This window comes from Pseudophryne corroboree, unplaced genomic scaffold, assembly GCF_028390025.1.
Source record: "Pseudophryne corroboree isolate aPseCor3 unplaced genomic scaffold, aPseCor3.hap2 scaffold_129, whole genome shotgun sequence".
NCBI lineage: Eukaryota > Metazoa > Chordata > Amphibia > Anura > Myobatrachidae > Pseudophryne > Pseudophryne corroboree.
The window spans coordinates 997,998-1,023,692 of NW_026967915.1; the positions used below are offsets into that span (position 1 = coordinate 997,998).

Sequence of the window (25,695 nt, forward strand, 5' to 3'; positions counted from 1 at the left end):
CACCCCACATGGGACTTGAACCCACAACCCCTGGCTTAGGAGGCCAGTGCCTTATCCATTAGGCTACTGGGGCTTACTGACTTTCTCATTCAAGACTGATAGGTTTTTAATAGTCAATTATTTATTTTTGAGAAAAAGTGAAGCTGTTTACTGTGTTCTTTGCATTACCAAGTCCAGCATGATATGTGCTGGTACTATCCAGAGCTGCCAGTATGGATTATCATGCTCTATTGCAAAAAATCAATTTGATGCAACTGCTTTACCTACAGTATGTTAATCTTTTCCATTGTTGTTTTGTTGGCTGACTGAAGGAAGATATGCAGTGCATTTGAACCAAAGCAGATGTGTGCTGACAACTTAAATTCACAATCATGTTTGTGTTTTTTCTTTCTTTCTTTCTTTCTTTCTTTCTTTCTTTCTTTCTTTCTTTCTTTCTTTCTTTCTTTCTTTCTTTCTTTCTTTCTTTCTTTCTTCCATCCTTTGTAATATCATATTAAATATTAAGGTAGAAGATTATAATCAATGACTAATGACATAAGAAAAAGGAAAAAAACTGTAAACAAAACTGCTTCAGGTGAGACTTGAATTCACAACCTTGACATTGCTCAACAGATACTGTCTTATAAGTAACACACGCTGTCCAATTGCACCACTGGAGCACTTTGCAGCATAAAACAGTTATGCTAGATGTGGATTTTATTCAATACAATCAGTACAGTCATAAGAATTTAAAAAGAAAATCATTTTTGGTGATGAATGATGAGCAACAAAGGATCATGCATGCCAGATGGCACTTGAATAAGCTTTCCACAGTGATAGAAAAGTAAACAAAAAACCCACAACAATGTTATAATAAATGTCATTTTTAGCTTCTGTGGTCATGTTTTTGCAATCTAAACACTACAAGACTGTTGTACAGTTGAAGCAAGGATAAAATATTAACTCTAGTGACGACACAGCTGCTTTAATGAGTTCCACCCCAAATGGGACATGAACCCACAATCCCTGGTTTAGGAGGCCAGTGCCTTATCCAAAGGGCCACTGGGGCTTACTTACTTTCTCCTTCAAAACTGATAGGTTTTTAATAGTCAATTATTTATTTTTGAGAAAAAGTGAAGCTGTTTACTGTGTTCTTTGCATTACCAAGTCCAGCATGAAATGTGCTGGTACTATCCAGAGCTGCCAGTATGGATTATCATGCTCTATTGCAAAAAATCAATTTGATGCAACTGCTTTACCTACAGTATGTTAATCTTTTCCATTGTTGTTTTGTTGGCTGACTGAAGGAAGATATGCAGTGCATTTGAACCAAAGCAGATGTGTGCTGACAACTTAAATTCACAATCATGTTTGTGTTTTTTCTTTCTTTCTTTCTTTCTTTCTTTCTTTCTTTCTTTCTTTCTTTCTTTCTTTCTTTCTTTCTTTCTTTCTTTCTTTCTTCCATCCTTTGTAATATCATATTAAATATTAAGGTAGAAGATTATAATCAATGACTAATGACATAAGAAAAAGGAAAAAAACTGTAAACAAAACTGCTCCAGGTGAGGCTTGAATTCACAACCTTGATATTGCTCAACAGATACTGTCTTATAAGTACCACGCTCTGACCAATTGCACCACTGGAGCACTTTGCAGCATAAAACAGTTATGCTAGATGTGGATTTTATTCAATACAATCAGTACAGTCATAAGAATTTAAAAAGAAAATCATTTTTGGTGATGAATGATGAGCAACAAAGGATCGTGCATGCCAGATGGCACTTGAATAAGCTTTCCACAGTGATAGAAAAGTATAAAAAAAAACACAACAATGTTATAATAAATGTCATTTTTAGCTTCTGTGGTCATGTTTTTGCAATCTAAACACTACAAGACTGTTGTACAGTTGAAGCAAGGATAAAATATCAACTCTAGTGATGACACAGCTGCTTTAATTAGTTCCACCCCAGATAGGACTTGAACCCACAATCCCTGTTTTAGGAGGCCAGTGCCTTATCCATTAGGCCACTGGTGCTTACTGACTTTCTCATTCAAGACTGATAGGTTTTTAATAGTTAATTATTTATTTTTGAGAAAAAGTGAAGCTGTTTACTGTGTTCTTTGCATTACCAAGTCCAGCAAGAAATGTGCTGGTACTATCCAGAGCTGTCAGTATGGATTATCATGCTATATTGCAAAAAATCTATTTGATGCAACTGCTTTACCAACAGTGTGTTAATCTTTTCAATTGCTGTTTTGTTGGCTGACTCAAGGAAGATATGCAGTGCATTTGAACCAAAGCAGATGTGTGCTGACAACTTAAATTCACAATCATGTTTGTGTTTTTTCTTTCTTTCTTTCTTTCTTTCTTTCTTTCTTTCTTTCTTTCTTTCTTTCTTTCTTTCTTTCTTTCTTTCTTTCTTTCTTTCTTCCATCCTTTGTAATATCATATTAAATATTAAGGTAGAAGATTATAATCAATGACTAATGACATAAGAAAAAGGAAAAAAACTGTAAACAAAACTGCTTCAGGTGAGACTTGAATTCACAACCTTGATATTGCTCAACATATACTGTCTTATAAGTACCACGCTCTGACCAATTGCACCACTGGAGCACTTTGCACCATAAAACAGTTATGCTAGATGTGGATTTTATTCAATACAATCAGTACAGTCATAAGAATTTAAAAATAAAATCATTTTTGGTGATGAATGATGAGCAACAAAGGATCATGCATGCCAGATGGCACTTGAATAAGCTTTCCACAGTGATAGAAAAGTTAAAAAAAAACCACAACAATGTTATAATAAATGTCATTTTTTAGCTTCTGTGGTCATGTTTTTGCAATCTAAACACTACAAGACTGTTGTACAGTTGAAGCAAGGATAAAATATCAACTCTAGTGACGACACAGCTGCTTTAATGAGTTCCACCCCAGATGGGACTTGAACCCACAATCCCTGGCTTAGGAGGCCAGTGCCTTATCCATTAGTCCACTGGGGCTTACTGATTTTCTCCTTCAAGACTGATAGGTTTTTAATAGTCAATTATTTATTTTTGAGAAAAAGTGAAGCTGTTTACTGTGTTCTTTGCATTACCAAGTCCAGCATGAAATGTGCTGGTACTATCCAGAGCTGCCAGTATGGATTATCATGCTCTATTGCAAAAAATCAATTTGATGCAACTGCTTTACCTACAGTATGTTAATCTTTTCCATTGTTGTTTTGTTGGCTGACTGAAGGAAGATATGCAGTGCATTTGAACCAAAGCAGATGTGTGCTGACAACTTAAATTCACAATCATGTTTGTGTTTTTTCTTTCTTTCTTTCTTTCTTTCTTTCTTTCTTTCTTTCTTTCTTTCTTTCTTTCTTTCTTTCTTTCTTTCTTTCTTTCTTTCTTTCTTCCATCCTTTGTAATATCATATTAAATATTAAGGTAGAAGATTATAATCAATGACTAATAACATAAGAAAAAGGAAAAAAACTGTAAACAAAACTGCTCCAGGTGAGGCTTGAATTCACAACCTTGATATTGCTCAACAGATACTGTCTTATAAGTACCACGCTCTGACCAATTGCACCACTGGAGCACTTTGCAGCATAAAACAGTTATGCTAGATGTGGATTTTATTCAATACAATCAGTACAGTCATTAGAATTTAAAAAGAAAATCATTTTTGGTGATGAATGATGAGCAACAAAGGATCGTGCATGCCAGATGGCACTTGAATAAGCTTTCCACAGTGATAGAAAAGTAAAAAAAAAAAACCACACAATGTTATAATAAATGTCATTTTTAGCTTCTGTGGTAATGTTTTTGCAATCTAAACACTACAAGACTGTTGTACAGTTGAAGCAAGGATAAAATATCAACTCTAATGACGACACAGCTGCTTTAATGAGTTCCACCCCAGATAGGACTTGAACCCACAATCCCTGTTTTAGGAGGCCAGTGACTTATCCATTAGGCCACTGGTGCTTACTGACTTTCTTAGTCAAGACTGATAGGTTTTTAATAGTCAATTATTTATTTTTGAGAAAAAGTGAAGCTGTTTACTGTGTTCTTTGCATTACCAAGTCCAGCATGAAATGTGCTGGTACTATCCAGAGCTGCCAGTATGGATTATCATGCTCTATTGCAAAAAATCAATTTGATGCAACAGCTTTACCTACAGTATGTTAATCTTTTCCATTATTGTTTTGTTGGCTGACTGAAGGAAGATATGCAGTGCATTTGAACCAAAGCAGATGTGTGCTGACAACTTAAATTCACAATCATAATTGTGTTTTTTCTTTCTTTCTTTCTTTCTTTCTTTCTTTCTTTCTTTCTTTCTTTCTTACTTTCTTTCTTTCTTTCTTTCTTTCTTTCTTCCATCCTTTGTAATATATTAAATATTAAGGTAGAAGATTATAATCAATGACTAATGACATAAGAAAAAGGAAAAAAACTGTAAACAAAACTGCTTCAGGTGAGACTTGAATTCACAACCTTGACATTGCTCAACAGATACTGTCTTATAAGTAACACACGCTGTCCAATTGCACCACTGGAGCACTTTGCAGCATAAAACAGTTATGCTAGATGTGGATTTTATTCAATACAATCAGTACAGTCATAAGAATTTAAAAAGAAAATCATTTTTTGGTGATGAATGATGAGCAACAAAGGATCATGCATGCCAGATGGCACTTGAATAAGCTTTCCACAGTGATAGAAAAGTAAACAAAAAACCCACAACAATGTTATAATAAATGTCATTTTTAGCTTCTGTGGTCATGTTTTTGCAATCTAAACACTACAAGACTGTTGTACAGTTGAAGCAAGGATAAAATATCAACTCTAGTGACGACACAGCTGCTTTAATGAGTTCCACCCCAGATGGGACTTGAACCCACAATCCCTGGTTTAGGAGGCCAGTGCCTTATCCAAAGGGCCACTGGGGCTTACTTACTTTCTCCTTCAAAACTGATAGGTTTTTAATAGTCAATTATTTATTTTTGAGAAAAAGTGAAGCTGTTTACTGTGTTCTTTGCATTACCAAGTCCAGCATGAAATGTGCTGGTACTATCCAGAGCTGCCAGTATGGATTATCATGCTCTATTGCAAAAAATCAAATTGATGCAACTGCTTTACCTACAGTATGTTAATCTTTTCCATTGTTGTTTTGTTGGCTGACTGAAGGAAGATATGCAGTGCATTTGAACCAAAGCAGATGTGTGCTGACAACTTAAATTCACAATCATGTTTGTGTTTTTTCTTTCTTTCTTTCTTTCTTTCTTTCTTTCTTTCTTTCTTTCTTTCTTTCTTTCTTTCTTTCTTTCTTTCTTAAATCCTTTGTAATATCATATTAAATATTAAGGTAGAAGATTATAATCAATGACTAATGACATAAGAAAAAGGAAAAAAACTGTAAACAAAACTGCTTCAGGTGAGACTTGAATTCACAACCTTGACATTGCTCAACAGATACTGTCTTATAAGTACCACGCGCTGTCCAATTGCACCACTGGAGCACTTTGCAGCATAAAACAGTTATGCTAGATGTGGATTTTATTCAATACAATCAGTACAGTCATAAGAATTAAAAAAAAAATCATTTTTGGTGAAGAATGATGAGCAACAAAGGATCATGCATGCCAGATGGCACTTGAATAAGCTTTCCACAGTGATAGAAAAGTTAAAAAAAAACCACAACAATGTTATAATAAATGTCATTTTTAGCTTCTGTGGTCATGTTTTTGCAATCTAAACACTACAAGACTGTTGTACAGTTGAAGCAAGGATAAAATATCAACTCTAATGACAACACAGCTGCTTTAATGAGTTCCACCCCAGATAGGACTTGAACCCACAATCCCTGTTTTAGGAGGCCTGTGACTTATCCATTAGGCCACTGGTGCTTACTGACTTTCTTAATCAAGACTGATAGGTTTTTAATAGTCAATTATTTATTTTTGAGAAAAAGTGAAGCTGTTTACTGTGTTCTTTGCATTACCAAGTCCAGCATGAAATGTGCTGGTACTATCCAGAGCTGCCAGTATGGATTATCATGCTTTATTGCAAAAATCAATTTGATGCAACAGCTTTACCTACAGTATGTTAATCTTTTCCATTATTGTTTTGTTGGCTGACTGAAGGAAGATATGCAGTGCATTTGAACCAAAGCAGATGTGTGCTGACAACTTAAATTCACAATCATAATTGTGTTTTTTCTTTCTTTCTTTCTTTCTTTCTTTCTTTCTTTCTTTCTTTCTTTCTTTCTTTCTTTCTTCCATCCTTTGTAATATATTAAATATTAAGGTAGAAGATTATAATCAATGACTAATGACATAAGAAAAAGGAAAAAAACTGTAAACAAAACTGCTTCAGGTGAGACTTGAATTCACAACCTTGACATTGCTCAACAGATACTGTCTTATAAGTAACACACGCTGTCCAATTGCACCACTGGAGCACTTTGCAGCATAAAACAGTTATGCTAGATGTGGATTTTATTCAATACAATCAGTACAGTCATAAGAATTTAAAAAGAAAATCATTTTTTGGTGATGAATGATGAGCAACAAAGGATCATGCATGCCAGATGGCACTTGAATATGCTTTCCACAGTGATAGAAAAGTAAACAAAAAACCCACAACAATGTTATAATAAATGTCATTTTTAGCTTCTGTGGTCATGTTTTTGCAATCTAAACACTACAAGACTGTTGTACAGTTGAAGCAAGGATAAAATATTAACTCTAGTGACGACACAGCTGCTTTAATGAGTTCCACCCCAGATGGGACTTGAACCCACAATCCCTGGTTTAGGAGGCCAGTGCCTTATCCAAAGGGCCACTGGGGCTTACTTACTTTCTCCTTCAAAACTGATAGGTTTTTAATAGTCAATTATTTATTTTTGAGAAAAAGTGAAGCTGTTTACTGTGTTCTTTGCATTACCAAGTCCAGCATGAAATGTGCTGGTACTATCCAGAGCTGCCAGTATGGATTATCATGCTCTATTGCAAAAAATCAAATTGATGCAACTGCTTTACCTACAGTATGTTAATCTTTTCCATTGTTGTTTTGTTGGCTGACTGAAGGAAGATATGCAGTGCATTTGAACCAAAGCAGATGTGTGCTGACAACTTAAATTCACAATCATGTTTGTGTTTTTTCTTTCTTTCTTTCTTTCTTTCTTTCTTTCTTTCTTTCTTTCTTTCTTTCTTTCTTAAATCCTTTGTAATATCATATTAAATATTAAGGTAGAAGATTATAATCAATGACTAATGACATAAGAAAAAGGAAAAAAACTGTAAACAAAACTGCTTCAGGTGAGACTTGAATTCACAACCTTGACATTGCTCAACAGATACTGTCTTATAAGTACCACGCGCTGTCCAATTGCACCACTGGAGCACTTTGCAGCATAAAACAGTTATGCTAGATGTGGATTTTATTCAATACAATCAGTACAGTCATAAGAATTAAAAAAAAAATAATTTTTGGTGAAGAATGATGAGCAACAAAGGATCATGCATGCCAGATGGCACTTGAATAAGCTTTCCACAGTGATAGAAAAGTAAACAAAAAACCCACAACAATGTTATAATAAATGTCATTTTTAGCTTCTGTGGTCATGTTTTTGCAATCTAAACACTACAAGACTGTTGTACAGTTGAAGCAAGGATAAAATATCAACTCTAGTGACGACACAGCTGCTTTAATGAGTTCCACCCCAGATGGGACTTGAACCCACAATCCCTGGTTTAGGAGGCCAGTGCCTTATCCAAAGGGCCACTGGGGCTTACTGACTTTCTCCTTCAAAACTGATAGGTTTTTAATAGTCAATTATTTATTTTTGAGAAAAAGTGAAGCTGTTTACTGTGTTCTTTGCATTACCAAGTCCAGCATGAAATGTGCTGGTACTATCCAGAGCTGCCAGTATGGATTATCATGCTCTATTGCAAAAAATCAATTTGATGCAACTGCTTTACCTACAGTATGTTAATCTTTTCCATTGTTGTTTTGTTGGCTGACTGAAGGAAGATATGCAGTGCATTTGAACCAAAGCAGATGTGTGCTGACAACTTAAATTCACAATCATGTTTGTGTTTTTTCTTTCTTTCTTTCTTTCTTTCTTTCTTTCTTTCTTTCTTTCTTTCTTTCTTTCTTTCTTCCATCCTTTGTAATATCATATTAAATATTAAGGTAGAAGATTATAATCAATGACTAATGACATAAGAAAAAGGAAAAAAACTGTAAACTAAACTGCTTCAGGTGAGGCTTGAATTCACAACCTTGATATTGCTCAACAGATACTGTCTTATAAGTACCACGCTCTGACCAATTGCACCACTGGAGCACTTTGCAGCATAAAACAGTTATGCTAGATGTGGATTTTATTCAATACAATCAGTACAGTGATAAGAATTTAAAAATTTAATCATTTTTGGTGATGAATGATGAGCAACAAAGGATCATGCATGCCAGATGGCACTTGAATAAGCTTTCCACAGTGATAGAAAAGTAAAAAAAAAATCCACAACAATGTTATAATAAATATCATTTTTAGCTTCTGTGGTTATGTTTTTGCAATCTAAACACTACAAGACTGTTGTACAGTTGAAGCAAGGATAAAATATCAACTCTAGTGACGACACAGCTGCTTTAATGAGTTCCACCCCAGATGGGACTTGAACCCACAATCCCTTGCTTAGAAGGCCAGTGCCTTATCCATTAGGCCACTGGGGCTCACTGACTTTCTCATTCTAGACTGATAGGTTTTTAATAGTCAATTATTTATTTTTGAGAAAAAGTGAAGCTGTTTACTGTGTTCTTTGCATTACCAAGTCCAGCAAGAAATGTGCTGGTACTATCCAGAGCTGTCAGTATGGATTATAATGCTATATTGCAAAAAATCTATTTGATGCAACTGCTTTACCTACAGTGTGTTAATCTTTTCAATTGCTGTTTTGTTGGCTGACTGAAGGAAGATATGTAGTGCATCTGAACAAAAGCAGATGTGTGCTGACAACTTAAATTCACAATCATATTTGTGTTTTTTCTTTCTTTCTTTCTTTCTTTCTTTCTTTCTTTCTTTCTTTCTTTCTTTTCTTTCTTTCTTTCTTTCTTTCTTTCTTTCTTTCTTTCTTTCTTCCATCCTTTGTAATATCATATTAAATATTAAGGTAGAAGATTATAATCAATGACAAATGACATAAGAAAAAGGAAAAAAACTGTAAACAAAACTGCTTCAGGTGAGACTTGAATTCACAACCTTGACATTGCTCAACAGATACTGTCTTACAAGTAACACACGCTGTCCAATTGCACCACTGGAGCACTTTGCAGCATAAAACAGTTATGCTAGATGTGGATTTTATTCAATACAATCAGTACAGTCATAAGAATTTAAAAAGAAAATCATTTTTGGTGATGAATGATGAGCAACAAAGGATCATGCATGCCAGATGGCACTTGAATAAGCTTTCCACAGTGATAGAAAAGTAAACAAAAAACCCACAACAATGTTATAATAAATGTCATTTTTAGCTTCTGTGGTCATGTTTTTGCAATCTAAACACTACAAGACTGTTGTACAGTTGAAGCAAGGATAAAATATCAACTCTAATGACAACACAGCTGCTTTAATGAGTTCCACCCCAGATGGGACTTGAACCCACAATCCCCAGCTTAGGAGGCCAGTGCCTTATCCATTAGGCTACTGGGGCTTACTGACTTTCTCATTCAAGACTGATAGGTTTTTAATAGTCAATTATTTATTTTTGAGAAAAAGTGAAGCTGTTTACTGTGTTCTTTGCATTACCAAGTCCAGCAAGAAATGTGCTGGTACTATCCAGAGCTGTCAGTATGGATTATCATGCTATATTGCAAAAAATCTATTTGATGCAACTGCTTTACCAACAGTGTGTTAATCTTTTCAATTGCTGTTTTGTTGGCTGACTGAAGGAAGATATGCAGTGCATTTGAACCAAAGCAGATGTGTGCTGACAATTTAAATTCACAATCATAATTGTGTTTTTTCTTTCTTTCTTTCTTTCTTTCTTTCTTTCTTTCTTTCTTTCTTTCTTTCTTTCTTTCTTTCTTTCTTTCTTTCTTTCTTCTCTTTCTTTCTTTCTTTCTTTCTTTCTTTCTTCCATCCTTTGTAATATCATATTAAATATTAAGGTAGAAGATTATAATCAATGACTAATGACATAAGAAAAAGGAAAAAAACTGTAAACAAAACTGCTTCAGGTGAGACTTGAATTCACAACCTTGATATTGCTCAACATATACTGTCTTATAAGTACCACGCTCTGACTAATTGCACCACTGGAGCACTTTGCAGCATAAAACAGTTATGCTAGATGTGGATTTTATTCAATACAATCAGTACAGTCATAAGAATTTAAAAAGAAAATCATTTTTGGTGATGAATGATGTGCAACAAAGGATCATGCATGCCAGATGGCACTTGAATAAGCTTTCCACAGTGATAGAAAAGTAAACAAAAAAAACACAACAATGTTATAATAAATGTCATTTTTAGCTTCTGTGGTCTTGTTTTTGCAATCTAAACACTACAAGACTGTTGTACAGTTGAAGCAAGGATAAAATACCAACTCTAATGACAACACAGCTGCTTTAATTAGTTCTACCCCAGATGGGACTTGAACCCACAATCCCTGGCTTAGGAGGCCAGTGCCTTATCCATTAGGCTACTGGGGCTTACTGACTTTCTACTTAAAGACTGATAGGTTTTTAATAGTCAATTATTTATTTTTGAGAAAAAGTGAAGCTGTTTACTGTGTTCTTTGCATTACCAAGTCCAGCATGAAATATGCTGGTACTATCCAGAGCTGCCAGTATGGATTATCATGCTCTATTGCAAAAAATCAATTTGATGTAACAGCTTTACCTACAGTATGTTAATCTTTTCCATTGTTGTTTTGTTGGCTGACTGAAGGAAGATATGCAGTGCATTTGAACCAAAGCAGATGTGTGCTGACAACTTAAATTCACAATCATGTTTGTGTTTGTTTTTTCTTTCTTTCTTTCTTTCTTTCTTTCTTTCTTTCTTTCTTTCTTTCTTTCTTTCTTTCTTTCTTTCTTTCTTTCTTTCTTTCTTCCATCCTTTGTAATATCATATTAAATATTAAGGTAGAAGATTATAATCAATGACTAATGACAAGAAAAAGGAAAAAAACTGTAAACAAAACTGCTCCAGGTGAGGCTTGAATTCACAACCTTGATATTGCTCAACAGATACTGTCTTATAAGTACCACGCTCTGACCAATTGCACCACTGGAGCACTTTGCAGCATAAAACAGTTATGCTAGATGTGGATTTTATTCAATACAATCAGTACAGTCATACGAATTTAAAAAGAAAATCATTTTTGGTGATGAATGATGAGCAACAAAGGATCATGCATGCCAGATGGCACTTGAATAAGCTTTCCACAGTGATAGAAAAGTAAAAAAAAAATCCACAACAATGTTATAATAAATGTCATTTTTATCTTCTGTGGTCATGTTTTTGCAATATAAACACTACAAGACTGTTGTACAGTTGAAGCAAGGATAAAATATCAACTCTAGTGACGACACAGCTGCTTTAATGAGTTCCACCCCAGATGGGACTTGAACCAATATTCCCTGGCTTAGGAGGCCAGTGCCTTATCCATTAGGCCACTGGGGCTTTCTGACTTTCTCATTCAAGACTGATAGGTTTTTAATAGTCAATTATTATTTTTGAGAAAAAGTGAAGCTGTTTACTGTGTCCTTTGCATTACCAAGTCCAGCAAGAAATGTGCTGGTACTATCCAGAGCTGTCAGTATGGATTATCATGCTATATTGCAAAAATTCTATTTGATGCAACTGCTTTACCAACAGTGTGTTAATCTTTTCAATTGCTGTTTTGTTGGCTGACTGAAGGAAGATATGCAGTGCATTTGAACCATAGCAGATGTGTGCTGACAACTTAAATTCACAATCATATTTGTGTTTTTTCTTTCTTTCTTTCTTTCTTTCTTTCTTTCTTTCTTTCTTTCTTTCTTTCTTTCTTTCTTTCTTTCTTTCTTCCATCCTTTGTAATATCATATTAAATATTAAGGTAGAAGATTATAATCAATGACTAATGACATAAGAAAAAGGAAAAAAACTGTAAACAAAACTGCTTCAAGTGAGACTTGAATTCACAACCTTGATATTGCTCAACATATACTGTCTTATAAGTACCACGCTCTGACTAATTGCACCACTGGAGTACTTTGCAGCATAAAACAGTTATGCTAGATGTGGATTTTATTCAATACAATCAGTACAGTCATAAGAATTTAAAAAGAAAATCATTTTTGGTGATGAATTATGTGCAACAAAGGACCATGCATGCCAGATGGCACTTGAATAAGCTTTCCACAGTGATAGAAAAGTAAACAAAAAAAAACACAACAATGTTATAATAAATATCATTTTTAGCTTCTGTGGTCATGTTTTTGCAATCTAAACACTACAAGACTGTTGTACTGTTGAAGCAAGGATAAAATACCAACTCTAAAGACAACACAGCTGCTTTAATTAGTTCCAGCCCAGATGGGACTTGAACCCACAATCCCTGGCTTAAGAGGCCAGTGCCTTATCCATTAGGCTACTGGGGCTTACTGACTTTTTCATTCAAGACTGATAGGTTTTTAATAGTCAATTATTTATTTTTTAGAAAAAGTGAAGCTGTTTACTGTGTTCTTTGCATTACCAAGTCCAGCATGAAATGTGCTGGTACTATCCAGAGCTGCCAGTATGGATTATCATGCTCTATTGCAAAAAATCAATTTGATGCAACTGCTTTACCTACAGTATGTTAATCTTTTCCATTATTATTTTGTTGGCTGACTGAAGGAAGATATGCAGTGCATTTGAACCAAAGCAGATGTGTGCTGACAACTTAAATTCACAATCATGTTTGTGTTTTTTCTTTTTCTTTTTCTTTCTTTCTTTCTTTCTTTCTTTCTTCCATCCTTTGTAATATCATATTAAATATTAAGGCAGAAGATTATAATTAATGACTAATGACATAAGAAAAAGGAAAAAAACTGTAAACAAAACTGCTCCAGGTGAGGCTTGAATTCACAACCTTGATATTGCTCAACAGATACTGTCTTATAAGTACCACGCTCTGACCAATTGCACCACTGGAGCACTTTGCAGCATAAAACAGTTATGCTAGATGTGGATTTTATTCAATACAATCAGTACAGTCATAAGAATTTAAAAAGAAAATCATTTTTGGTGATGAATTATGTGCAACAAAGGACCATGCATGCCAGATGGCACTTGAATAAGCTTTCCACAGTGATAGAAAAGTAAACAAAAAAAAACACAACAATGTTATAATAAATATCATTTTTAGCTTCTGTGGTCATGTTTTTGCAATCTAAACACTACAAGACTGTTGTACAGTTGAAGCAAGGATAAAATACCAACTCTAATGACAACACAGCTGCTTTAATTAGTTCCACCCCAGATGGGTCTTGAACCCACAATCCCTGGCTTAGGAGGCCAGTGCCTTATCCATTAGGCTACTGGGGCTTACTGACTCTTTCATTCAAGACTGATAGGTTTTTAATAGTCAATTATTTATTTTTGAGAAAAAGTGAAGCTGTTTACTGTGTTCTTTGCATTACCAAGTCCAGCAAGAAATGTGCTGGTACTATCCAGATCTGTCAGTATGGATTATCATGCTATATTGCAAAAAATCTATTTGATGCAACTGCTTTACCAACAGTGTGTTAATCTTTTCAATTGCTGTTTTGTTGGCTGACTGAAGGAAGATATGCAGTGCATTTGAACCAAAGCAGATGTGTGCTGACAACTTAAATTCACAATCATAATTGTGTTTTTTCTTTCTTTCTTTCTTTCTTTCTTTCTTTCTTTCTTTCTTTCTTTCTTTCTTTCTTTCTTTCTTTCTTTCTTTCTTTCTTTCTTTCTTTCTTTCTTTTTTTCTTTCTTTCTTTCTTTCTTTCTTCCATCCTTTGTAATATCATATTAAATATTAAGGTAGAAGATTATAATCAATGACTAATGACATAAGAAAAAGGAAAAAAACTGTAAACAAAACTGCTCCAGGTGAGGCTTGAATTCACAACCTTGATATTGCTCAACAGATACTGTCTTATAAGTACCACGCTCTGACCATTTGCACGGAGCACTTTGCAGCATAAAACAGTTATGCTAGATGTGGATTTTATTCAATACAATCAGTACAGTCATAAGAATTTAAAAAGAAAATCATTTTTGGTGATGAATGATGAGCAACAAAGGATCATGCATGCCAGATGGCACTTGAATAAGCTTTCCACAGTGATAGAAAAGTAAAAAAAAAACCTCAACAATGTTATAATAAATGTCATTTTTAGCTTCTGTGGTCATGTTTTTGCAATCTAAACACTACAAGACTGTTGTACAGTTGAAGCAAGGATAAAATATCAACTCTAATGACAACACAGCTGCTTTAATGAGTTCTACCCCAGATGGGACTTGAACCCACAATCCCTGGCTTAGCATGCCAGTGCCTTATCCATTAAGCCACTGGGGGTTACTGACTTTCTCACTCAAGACTGATAGGTTTTTAATAGTCAATTATTTATTTTTGAGAAAAAGTGAAGCTGTTTACTGTGTCCTTTGCATTACCAAGTCCAGCAAGAAATGTGCTGGTACTATCCAGAGCTGTCAGTATGGATTATCATGCTATATTGCAAAAATTCTATTTGATGCAACTGCTTTACCAACAGTGTGCTAATCTTTTCAATTGCTGTTTTGTTGGCTGACTGAAGGAAGATATGCAGTGCATTTGAACCAAAGCAGATGTGTGCTGACAACTTAAATTCACAATCATATTTGTGTTTTTTCTTTCTTTCTTTCTTTCTTTCTTTCTTTCTTTCTTTCTTTCTTTCTTTCTTTCTTTCTTTCTTTCTTTCTTTCTTTCTTTCTTTCTTCCATCCTTTGTAATATCATATTAAATATTAAGGTAGAAGATTATAATCAATGACTAATGACATAAGAAAAAGGAAAAAAACTGTAAACAAAACTGCTTCAGGTGAGACTTGAATTCACAACCTTGATATTGCTCAACATATACTGTCTTATAAGTACCAAGCTCTTACTAATTGCACCACTGGAGCACTTTGCAGCATAAAACAGTTATGCTAGATGTGGATTTTATTCAATACAATCAGTACAGTCATAAGAATTTAAAAAGAAAATCATTTTTGGTGATGAATGATGAGCAACAAAGGATCATGCATGCCAGATGGCACTTGAATAAGCTTTCCACAGTGATAGAAAAGTTAAAAAAAAACCACAACAATGTTATAATAAATGTAATTTTTAGCTTCTGTGGTCATGTTTTTGCAATCTAAACACTACAAGACTGTTGTACAGTTGAAGCAAGGATAAAATATCAACTCTAATGACAACACAGCTGCTTTAATGAGTTCCACCCCAGATGGGACATGAACCCACAATCCATGGCTTAGCAGGCCAGTTCCTTATCCATTAGGCCACTGGGGCTTACTGACTTTCTTATTCAAGACTGATAGGTTTTTAATAGTCAATTATTTATTTTTGAGAAAAAGTGAAGCTGTTTACTGTGTTCTTTGCATTACCAAGTCCAGCATGAAATGTGCTGGTACTATCCAGAGCTGCCAGTATGGATTATCATGCTCTATTGCAAAAAATCAATTTGATGCAACTGCTTTACCTACAGTATGTTAATATTTTCCATTATTGTTTTGTTGGCTGACTGAAGGAAGATATGCAGTGCATTTGAACCAAAGCAGATGTGTGCTGACAACTTAAATTCACAATCATGTTTGTGTTTTTTCTTTCTTTCTTTCTTTCTTTCTTTCTTTCTTTCTTTCTTTCTTTCTTTCTTTCTTTCTTTCTTTCTTCCATCCTTTGTAATATCATATTAAATATTAAGGTAGAAGATTATAATCAATGACTAATGACATAAGAAAAAGGAAAAAAACTGTAAACAAAACTGCTTCAGGTGAGTGTTGAATTCACAACCTTGATATTGCTCAACATATACTGTCTTATAAGTACTACGCTCTTACTAATTGCACCACTGGAGCACTTTGCAGCATAAAACAGTTATGCTAGATGTGGATTTTATTCAATACAATCAGTACAGTCATAAGAATTTAAAAAGAAAATCATTTTTGGTGATGAATGATGAGCAACAAAGGATCATGCATGCCAGATGGCACTTGAATAAGCTTTCCACAGTGATAGAAAAGTAAAAAAAAAAACCACAACAATGTTATAATAAATGTCATTTTTAGCTTCTGTGGTCATGTTTTTGCAATCTAAACACTACAAGACTGTTGTACAGTTGAAGCAAGGATAAAATATCAACTCTAATGACAACACAGCTGCTTTTATGAGTTCCAGCCAAGATGGGACTTGAACCAACAATCCCTGGCTTAGGAGGCCAGTGCCTTATCCATTAGGCTACTGGGGCTTACTGACTTTCTGTTTCAAGACTGATAGGTTTTTAATAGTCAATTATTTATTTTTGAGAAAAAGTGAAGCTGTTTACTGTGTTCTTTGCATTACCAAGTCCAGCATGAAATGTGCTGGTACTATCCAGAGCTGCCAGTATGGATTATCATGCTCTATTGCAAAAAATCAATTTGATGCAACTGCTTTACCTATAGTATGTTAATATTTTCCATTATTATTTTGTTGGCTGACTGAAGGAAGATATGCAGTGCATTTGAACCAAAGCAGATGTGTGCTGACAACTTAAATTCACAATCATGTTTGTGTTTTTTCTTTCTTTCTTTCTTTCTTTCTTTCTTTCTTTCTTTCTTTCTTTCTTTCTTTCTTTCTTTCTTTCTTCCATCCTTTGTAATATCATATTAAATATTAAGGTAGAAGATTATAATCAATGACTAATGACATAAGAAAAAGGAAAAAAACTGTAAACAAAACTGCTCCAGGTGAGGCTTGAATTCACAACCTTGATATTGCTCAACAGATACTGTCTTATAAGTACCACGCTCTGACCAATTGCACAACTGGAGCACTTTGCAGCATAAAACAGTTATGCTAGATGTGGATTTTATTCAATACAATCAGTACAGTCATAAGAATTTAAAAATAAAATCATTTTTGGTGATGAATAATGAGCAACAAAGGATCGTGCATGCCAGATGGCACTTGAATAAGCTTTCCACAGTGATAGAAAAGTAGAAAAAAAACCCACAACAATGTTATAATAAATGTCATTTTTAGCTTCTGTGGTCATGTTTTTGCAATCTAAACACTACAAGACTGTTGTACAGTTGAAGCAAGGATAAAATATCAACTCTAGTGACGACACAGCTGCTTTGATGAGTTCCACCCCAGATAGGACTTGAACCCACAATCCCTGTTTTAGGAGGCCAGTGCCTTATCCATTAGGCCACTGGTGCTTACTGACTTGCTTAGTCAAGACTGATAGGTTTTTAGTAGACAATTATTTATTTTTGAGAAAAAGTGAAGCTGTTTACTGTGTTCTTTGCATTACCAAGTCCAGCAAGAAATGTGCTGGTACTATCCAGAGCTGTCAGTATGGATTATCAAGCTATATTGCAAAAAATCTATTTGATGCAACTGCTTTACCAACAGTGTGTTAATCTTTTCAATTGCTGTTTTGTTGGCTGACTGAAGGAAGAAATGCAGTGCATTTGAACCAAAGCAGATGTGTGCTGACAACTTAAATTCACAATCATAATTGTGTTTTTTCTTTCTTTCTTTCTTTCTTTCTTTCTTTCTTTCTTTCTTTCTTTCTTCCATCCTTTGTAATATCATATTAAATATTAAGGTAGAAGATTATAATCAATGACTAATGACATAAGAAAAAGGAAAAAAACTGTAAACAAAACTGCTTCAGGTGAGACTTGAATTCACAACCTTGATATTGCTCAACATATACTGTCTTATAAGTACCACGCTCTGACTAATTGCACCACTGGAGCACTTTGCAGCATAAAACAGTTATGCTAGATGTGGATTTTATTCAATACAATCAGTACAGTCATAAGAATTTAAAAAGAAAATCATTTTTGGTGATGAATGATAAGCAACAAAGGATCATGCATGCCAGATGGCACTTAAATAAGCTTTTTACAGTGATAGAAAAGTAAAAAAAAAACCACAACAATGTTATAATAAATGTCATTTTTAGCTTCTGTGGTCATGTTTTTGCAATCTAAACACTACAAGACTGTTGTACAGTTGAAGCAAGGATAAAATATCAACTCTAGTGACGACACAGCTGCTTTAATTAGTTCCACCCCAGATGGGACTTGAACCCACAATCCCTGGCTTAGGAGGCCAGTGCCTTATCCATTAGGCTACTGGGGATTACTGACTTTCTCCTTAAAGACTGATAGGTTTTTAATAGTCAATTATTTATTTTTGAGAAAAAGTGAAGCTGTTTACTGTGTTCTTTGCATTACCAAGTCCAGCATGAAATATGCTGGTACTATCCAGAGCTGCCAGTATGGATTATCATGCTCTATTGCAAAAAATCAATTTGATGTAACTGCTTTACCTACAGTATGTTAATCTTTTCCATTGTTGTTTTGTTGGCTGACTGAAGGAAGATATGCAGTGCATTTGAACCAAAGCAGATGTGTGCTGACAACTTAAATTCACAATCATGTTTGTGTTTGTTTTTTCTTTCTTTCTTTCTTTCTTTCTTTCTTTCTTTCTTTCTTTCTTCCATCCTTTGTAATATCTTATTAAATATTAAGGTAGAAGATTATAATCAATGACTAATGACAAGAAAAAGGAAAAAAACTGTAAACAAAACTGCTCCAGGTGAGGCTTGAATTCACAACCTTGATATTGCTCAACAGATACTGTCTTATAAGTACCACGCTCTGACCAATTGCACCACTGGAGCACTTTGCAGCATAAAACAGTTATGCTAGATGTGGATTTTATTCAATACAATCAGTACAGTCATACGAATTTAAAAAGAAAATCATTTTTGGTGATGAATGATGAGCAACAAAGGATCATGCATGCCAGATGGCACTTGAATAAGCTTTCCACAGTGATAGAAAAGTAAAAAAAAAATCCACAACAATGTTATAATAAATGTCATTTTTATCTTCTGTGGTCATGTTTTTGCAATATAAACACTACAAGACTGTTGTACAGTTGAAGCAAGGATAAAATATCAACTCTAGTGACGACACAGCTGCTTTAATGAGTTCCACCCCGGATGGGACTTGAACCCATATTCCCTGGCTTAGGAGGCCAGTGCCTTATCCATTAGGCCACTGGGGCTTTCTGACTTTCTCTTTCAAGACTGATAGGTTTTTAATAGTCAATTATTATTTTTGAGAAAAAGTGAAGCTGTTTACTGTGTCCTTTGCATTACCAAGTCCAGCAAGAAATGTGCTGGTACTATCCAGAGCTGTCAGTATGGATTATCATGCTATATTGCAAAAATTATATTTGATGCAACTGCTTTACCAACAGTGTGTTAATCTTTTCAATTGCTGTTTTGTTGGCTGACTGAAGGAAGATATGCAGTGCATTTGAACCAAAGCAGATGTGTGCTGACAACTTAAATTCACAATCATATTTGTGTTTTTTCTTTCTTTCTTTCTTTCTTTCTTTCTTTCTTTCTTTCTTTCTTTCTTTCTTTCTTTCTTTCTTTCTTTCTTTCTTTCTTTCTTTCTTCCATCCTTTGTAATATCATATTAAATATTAAGGTAGAAGATTATAATCAATGACTAATGACATAAGAAAAAGGAAAAAAACTGTAAACAAAACTGCTTCAGGTGAGACTTGTATTCACAACCTTGATATTGCTCAACATATACTGTCTTATAAGTACCACGCTCTGACTAATTGCACCACTGGAGTACTTTGCAGCATAAAACAGTTATGCTAGATGTGGATTTTATTCAATACAATCAGTACAGTCATAAGAATTTAAAAAGAAAATCATTTTTGGTGATGAATTATGTGCAACAAAGGACCATGCATGCCAGATGGCACTTGAATAAGCTTTCCACAGTGATAGAAAAGTAAACAAAAAAAAACACAACAATGTTATAATAAATATCATTTTTAGCTTCTGTGGTCATGTTTTTGCAATCTAAACACTACAAGACTGTTGTACAGTTGAAGCAAGGATAAAATACCAACTCTAATGACAACACAGCTGCTTTAATTAGTTCCACCCCAGATGGGACTTGAACCCACAATCCCTGGCTTAGGAGGCCAGTGCCTTATCCATTAGGCTACTGGGGCTTACTGACTTTTTCGTTCAAGACTGATAGGTTTTTAATAGTCAATTATTTATTTTTGAGAAAAAGTGAAGCTGTTTACTGTGTTCTTTGCATTACCAAGTCCAGCATGAAATATGCTGGTACTATCCAGAGCTGCCAGTATGGATTATCATGCTCTATTTCAAAAAATCAATTTGATGCAACTGCTTTACCTACAGTATGTTAATCTTTTCCATTGTTGTTTTGTTGGCTGACTGAAGGAAGATATGCAGTGCATTTGAACCAAAGCAGATGTGTGCTGACAACTTAAATTCACAATCATGTTTGTGTTTTTTCTTTCTTTCTTTCTTTCTTTCTTTCTTTCTTTCTTTCTTTCTTTCTTTCTTTCTTTCTTCCATCCTTTGTAATATCATATTAAATATTAAGGTAGAAGATTATAATCAATGACTAATGACATAAGAAAAAGGAAAAAAACTGTAAACAAAACTGCTTCAGGTGAGACTTGAATTCACAACCTTGACATTGCTCAACAGATACTGTCTTATAAGAACCATGCGCTGTCCAATTGCACCACTGGAGCACTTTACAGCATAAAACAGTTATGCTAGATGTGGATTTTATTCAATACAATCAGTACAGTCATAAGAATTTAAAAAGAAAATCATTTTTGGTGATGAATGATGAGCAACAAAGGATCATGCATGCCAGATGGCACTTGAATAAGCTTTCCACAGTGATAGAAAAGTAACAAAAAAACCACAACAATGTTATAATAAATGTCATTTTTAGCTTCTGTGGTCATGTTTTTGCAATCTAAACACTACAAGACTGTTGTACAGTTGAAGCAAGGATAAAATATCAACTCTAATGACAACACAGCTGCTTTAATGAGTTCCACCCCAGATGGGACTTGAACCCACAATTCTCGGCTTAGGAGGCCAGTGCCTTATCCATTAGGCTACTGGGGCTTACTGACTTTCTGTTTCAAGACTGATAGGTTTTTAATAGTCAATTATTTATTTTTGAGAAAAAGTGAAGCTGTTTACTGTGTTCTTTGCATTACCAAGTCCAGCATGAAATGTGCTGGTACTATCCAGAGCTGCCAGTATGGATTATCATGCTCTATTGCAAAAAATCAATTTGATGCAACTGCTTTACCTACAGTATGTTAATCTTTTCCATTATTGTTTTGTTGGCTGACTGAAGGAAGATATGCAGTGCATTTGAACCAAAGCAGATGTGTGCTGACAACTTAAATTCACAATCATGTTTGTGTTTTTTCTTTTTCTTTTTCTTTCTTTCTTTCTTTCTTTCTTTCTTTCTTTCTTTCTTTCTTTCTTTCTTTCTTTCTTTCTTTCTTCCATCCTTTGTAATATCATATTAAATATTAAGGTAGAAGATTATAATCAATGACTAATGACATAAGAAAAAGGAAAAAAACTGTAAACAAAACTGCTTCAGGTGAGACTTGAATTCACAACCTTGACATTGCTCAACAGATACTGTCTTATAAGTACCATGCGCTGTCCAATTGCACCACTGGAGCACTTTACAGCATAAAACAGTTATGCTAGATGTGGATTTTATTCAATATAATCAGTACAGTCATAAGAATTTAAAAAGAAAATCATTTTTGGTGATGAATGATGAGCAACAAAGGATCATGCAGGCCAGATGGCACTTGAATAAGCTTTCCACAGTGATAGAAAAGTAACAAAAAAACCACAACAATGTTATAATAAATGTCATTTTTAGCTTCTGTGGTCATGTTTTTGCAATCTAAACACTACAAGACTGTTGTACAGTTGAAGCAAGGATAACATATCAACTCTAATGACAACACAGCTGCTTTAATGAGTTCCACCCCAGATGGGACTTGAACCCACAATTCTCGGTTTAGGAGGCCAGTGCCTTATCCATTAGGCTACTGGGGCTTACTGACTTTCTCATACAAGACTGATAGGTTTTTAATAGTCAATTATTTATTTTTGAGAAAAAGTGAAGCTGTTTACTGTGTTCTTTGCATTACCAAGTCCAGCATGAAATGTGCTGGTACTATCCAGAGCTGCCAGTATGGATTATCATGCTCTATTGCAAAAAATCAATTTGATGCAACTGCTTTACCTACAGTATGTTAATCTTTTCCATTATTGTTTTGTTGGCTGATTGAAGGAAGATATGCAGTGCATTTGAACCAAAGCAGATGTGTGCTGACAACTTAAATTCACAATCATGTTTGTGTTTTTTCTTTTTCTTTTTCTTTCTTTCTTTCTTTCTTTCTTTCTTTCTTTCTTTCTTTCTTTCTTTCTTTCTTTCTTCCATCCTTTGTAATATCATATTAAATATTAAGGCAGAAGATTATAATTAATGACTAATGACATAAGAAAAAGGAAAAAAACTGTAAACAAAACTGCTCCAGGTGAGGCTTGAATTCACAACCTTGATATTGCTCAACAGATACTGTCTTATAAGTACCATGCTCTGACCAATTGCACCACTGGAGCACTTTGCAGCATAAAACAGTTATGCTAGATGTGGATTTTATTCAATACAATCAGTACAGTCATAAGAATTTAAAAAGAAAATCATTTTTGGTGATGAATTATGTGCAACAAAGGACCATGCATGCCAGATGGCACTTGAATAAGCTTTCCACAGTGATAGAAAAGTAAACAAAAAAAAACACAACAATGTTATAATAAATATCATTTTTAGCTTCTGTGGTCATGTTTTTGCAATCTAAACACTACAAGACTGTTGTACAGTTGAAGCAAGGATAAAATACCAACTCTAATGACAACACAGCTGCTTTAATTAGTTCCACCCCAGATGGGACTTGAACCCACAATCTCTGTTTTAGGAGGCCAGTGCCTTATCCATTAGGCTACTGGGGCTTACTGACTTTTTCATTCAAGACTGATAGGTTTTTAATAGTCAATTATTTATTTTTGAGAAAAAGTGAAGCTGTTTACTGTGTTCTTTGCATTACCAAGTCCAGCATGAAATATGCTGGTACTATCCAGAGCTGCCAGTATGGATTATCATGCTCTATTGCAAAAAATCAATTTGATGCAACTGCTTTACCTACAGTATGTTAATCTTTTCCATTGTTGTTTTGTTGGCTGACTGAAGGAAGATATGCAGTGCATTTGAACCAAAGCAGATGTGTGCTGACAACTTAAATTCACAATCATGTTTGTGTTTTTTCTTTCTTTCTTTCTTTCTTTCTTTCTTTCTTTCTTTCTTTCTTTCTTTCTTTCTTTCTTTCTTCCATCCTTTGCAATATCATATTAAATATTAAGGTAGAAGATTATAATCAATGACTAATGACATAAGAAAAAGGAAAAAAACTGTAAACAAAACTGCTTCAGGTGAGACTTGAATTCACAACCTTGACATTGCTCAACAGATACTGTCTTATAAGTACCATGCGCTGTCCAATTGCACCACTGGAGCACTTTACAGCATAAAACAGTTATGCTAGATGTGGATTTTATTCAATATAATCAGTACAGTCATAAGAATTTAAAAAGAAAATCATTTTTGGTGATGAATGATGAGCAACAAAGGATCATGCAGGCCAGATGGCACTTGAATAAGCTTTCCACAGTGATAGAAAAGTAACAAAAAAACCACAACAATGTTATAATAAATGTCATTTTTAGCTTCTGTGGTCATGTTTTTGCAATCTAAACACTACAAGACTGTTGTACAGTTGAAGCAAGGATAAAATATCAACTCTAATGACAACACAGCTGCTTTAATGAGTTCCACCCCAGATGGGACTTGAACCCACAATTCTCGGTTTAGGAGGTCAGTGCCTTATCCATTAGGCTACTGGGGCTTACTGACTTTCTCATTCAAGACTGATAGGTTTTTAATAGTCAATTATTTATTTTTGAGAAAAAGTGAAGCTGTTTACTGTGTTCTTTGCATTACCAAGTCCAGCATGAAATGTGCTGGTACTATCCAGAGCTGCCAGTATGGATTATCATGCTCTATTGCAAAAAATCAATTTGATGCAACTGCTTTACCTACAGTATGTTAATCTTTTCCATTATTGTTTTGTTGGCTGATTGAAGGAAGATATGCAGTGCATTTGAACCAAAGCAGATGTGTGCTGACAACTTAAATTCACAATCATGTTTGTGTTTTTTCTTTTTCTTTTTCTTTCTTTCTTTCTTTCTTTCTTTCTTCCATCCTTTGTAATATCATATTAAATATTAAGGCAGAAGATTATAATTAATGACTAATGACATAAGAAAAAGGAAAAAAACTGTAAACAAAACTGCTTCAGGTGAGACTTGAATTCACAACCTTGACATTGCTCAACAGATACTGTCTTATAAGAACCATGCGCTGTCCAATTGCACCACTGGAGCACTTTACAGCATAAAACAGTTATGCTAGATGTGGATTTTATTCAATACAATCAGTACAGTCATAAGAATTTAAAAAGAAAATCATTTTTGGTGATGAATGATGAGCAACAAAGGATCATGCATGCCAGATGGCACTTGAATAAGCTTTCCACAGTGATAGAAAAGTAACAAAAAAACCACAACAATGTTATAATAAATGTCATTTTTAGCTTCTGTGGTCATGTTTTTGCAATCTAAACACTACAAGACTGTTGTACAGTTGAAGCAAGGATAAAATATCAACTCTAATGACAACACAGCTGCTTTAATGAGTTCCACCCCAGATGGGACTTGAACCCACAATTCTCGGCTTAGGAGGCCAGTGCCTTATCCATTAGGCTACTGGGGCTTACTGACTTTCTGTTTCAAGACTGATAGGTTTTTAATAGTCAATTATTTATTTTTGAGAAAAAGTGAAGCTGTTTACTGTGTTCTTTGCATTACCAAGTCCAGCATGAAATGTGCTGGTACTATCCAGAGCTGCCAGTATGGATTATCATGCTCTATTGCAAAAAATCAATTTGATGCAACTGCTTTACCTACAGTATGTTAATCTTTTCCATTATTGTTTTGTTGGCTGACTGAAGGAAGATATGCAGTGCATTTGAACCAAAGCAGATGTGTGCTGACAACTTAAATTCACAATCATGTTTGTGTTTTTTCTTTTTCTTTTTCTTTCTTTCTTTCTTTCTTTCTTTCTTTCTTTCTTTCTTTCTTTCTTTCTTTCTTTCTTCCATCCTTTGTAATATCATATTAAATATTAAGGCAGAAGATTATAATTAATGACTAATGACATAAGAAAAAGGAAAAAAACTGTAAACAAAACTGCTCCAGGTGAGGCTTGAATTCACAACCTTGATATTGCCCAACAGATACTGTCTTATAAGTACCATGCTCTGACCAATTGCACCACTGGAGCACTTTGCAGCATAAAACAGTTATGCGAGATGTGGATTTTATTCAATACAATCAGTACAGTCATAAGAATTTAAAAAGAAAATCATTTTTG

The 25,695-nt window shown here is 34.4% G+C and overlaps 12 non-coding genes across 12 annotated transcripts; all 12 read right to left on the minus strand.

Annotated features, from left to right (window-relative positions):
• Positions 1 to 73, minus strand: TRNAR-CCU (transfer RNA arginine (anticodon CCU)). The gene has a single exon. It is a non-coding gene; the product is annotated as a tRNA-Arg (tRNA).
• A 2,839-nt stretch (positions 74 to 2,912) lies between these two features.
• TRNAR-CCU (transfer RNA arginine (anticodon CCU)) lies at positions 2,913 to 2,985 on the minus strand. The gene has a single exon. It is a non-coding gene; the product is annotated as a tRNA-Arg (tRNA).
• Positions 2,986 to 8,642: 5,657 nt separating this feature from the next.
• On the minus strand, positions 8,643 to 8,715 carry TRNAR-UCU (transfer RNA arginine (anticodon UCU)). The gene has a single exon. It is a non-coding gene; the product is annotated as a tRNA-Arg (tRNA).
• A 907-nt stretch (positions 8,716 to 9,622) lies between these two features.
• On the minus strand, positions 9,623 to 9,695 carry TRNAR-CCU (transfer RNA arginine (anticodon CCU)). The gene has a single exon. It is a non-coding gene; the product is annotated as a tRNA-Arg (tRNA).
• Positions 9,696 to 10,622: 927 nt separating this feature from the next.
• On the minus strand, positions 10,623 to 10,695 carry TRNAR-CCU (transfer RNA arginine (anticodon CCU)). The gene has a single exon. It is a non-coding gene; the product is annotated as a tRNA-Arg (tRNA).
• Positions 10,696 to 11,595: 900 nt separating this feature from the next.
• On the minus strand, positions 11,596 to 11,668 carry TRNAR-CCU (transfer RNA arginine (anticodon CCU)). The gene has a single exon. It is a non-coding gene; the product is annotated as a tRNA-Arg (tRNA).
• Positions 11,669 to 13,482: 1,814 nt separating this feature from the next.
• Positions 13,483 to 13,555, minus strand: TRNAR-CCU (transfer RNA arginine (anticodon CCU)). The gene has a single exon. It is a non-coding gene; the product is annotated as a tRNA-Arg (tRNA).
• A 4,748-nt stretch (positions 13,556 to 18,303) lies between these two features.
• TRNAR-CCU (transfer RNA arginine (anticodon CCU)) lies at positions 18,304 to 18,379 on the minus strand. The gene has a single exon. It is a non-coding gene; the product is annotated as a tRNA-Arg (tRNA).
• An 860-nt stretch (positions 18,380 to 19,239) lies between these two features.
• Positions 19,240 to 19,312, minus strand: TRNAR-CCU (transfer RNA arginine (anticodon CCU)). Its single transcript has one exon. It is a non-coding gene; the product is annotated as a tRNA-Arg (tRNA).
• Positions 19,313 to 20,214: 902 nt separating this feature from the next.
• On the minus strand, positions 20,215 to 20,287 carry TRNAR-CCU (transfer RNA arginine (anticodon CCU)). The gene has a single exon. It is a non-coding gene; the product is annotated as a tRNA-Arg (tRNA).
• Positions 20,288 to 21,160: 873 nt separating this feature from the next.
• TRNAR-CCU (transfer RNA arginine (anticodon CCU)) lies at positions 21,161 to 21,233 on the minus strand. The gene has a single exon. It is a non-coding gene; the product is annotated as a tRNA-Arg (tRNA).
• Positions 21,234 to 24,962: 3,729 nt separating this feature from the next.
• TRNAR-CCU (transfer RNA arginine (anticodon CCU)) lies at positions 24,963 to 25,035 on the minus strand. The gene has a single exon. It is a non-coding gene; the product is annotated as a tRNA-Arg (tRNA).
• Positions 25,036 to 25,695: the final 660 nt, after the last annotated feature.